Consider the following 433-nt stretch of genomic DNA (forward strand, 5'->3'; position numbering starts at 1 on the left):
TCGTTAAAGAGATATTAATTTTTTGAAGATCGGCAAATAACCGCATATCCGTCCGCCATACCGCTGAATGCAGGCGCACGGCGAGATACAACTGTCCCACCACTCGTCAACTATCGGCTAGCAACTACCAGCGGTGGGGCGGTCGTATCTCGCCACGCGCTTGCATTCAGCGGTAGGCGGACAGATACGCGTTTATACGCCGATTTTTAAAAATTAATATCTCGTTAACGATTGCGAATTTTGCAAAATGGTAGAGGACTTTTCTGTTCAGTTTTATCTGCTTTATCTGCCCACGAGGTCCGGTGCGGTTATTATGGGACACCCTGTATATATATATACAGGGTGGACCATTTTAATCCATCCAGTCGAATATCTCGAAAATCAAGCCCGGGAGAGAAAAATTTTTCAAGGACAAAAGTTGTTTGGTTTCGAA

At 44.8% G+C, this 433-nt stretch overlaps 1 protein-coding gene across 1 annotated transcript in view; it reads left to right on the forward strand.

The window, feature by feature from the left end:
• The window catches only part of LOC105448182, a 5,615-nt gene that overhangs the window by 4,267 nt on the left and 915 nt on the right, over positions 1–433 (forward strand). The gene's annotated exons all lie outside the window — the stretch shown is intronic.

Source organism: Wasmannia auropunctata, unplaced genomic scaffold (assembly GCF_000956235.1).
Source record: "Wasmannia auropunctata unplaced genomic scaffold, wasmannia.A_1.0 LD336116.1, whole genome shotgun sequence".
NCBI classification, from domain to species: domain Eukaryota; kingdom Metazoa; phylum Arthropoda; class Insecta; order Hymenoptera; family Formicidae; genus Wasmannia; species Wasmannia auropunctata.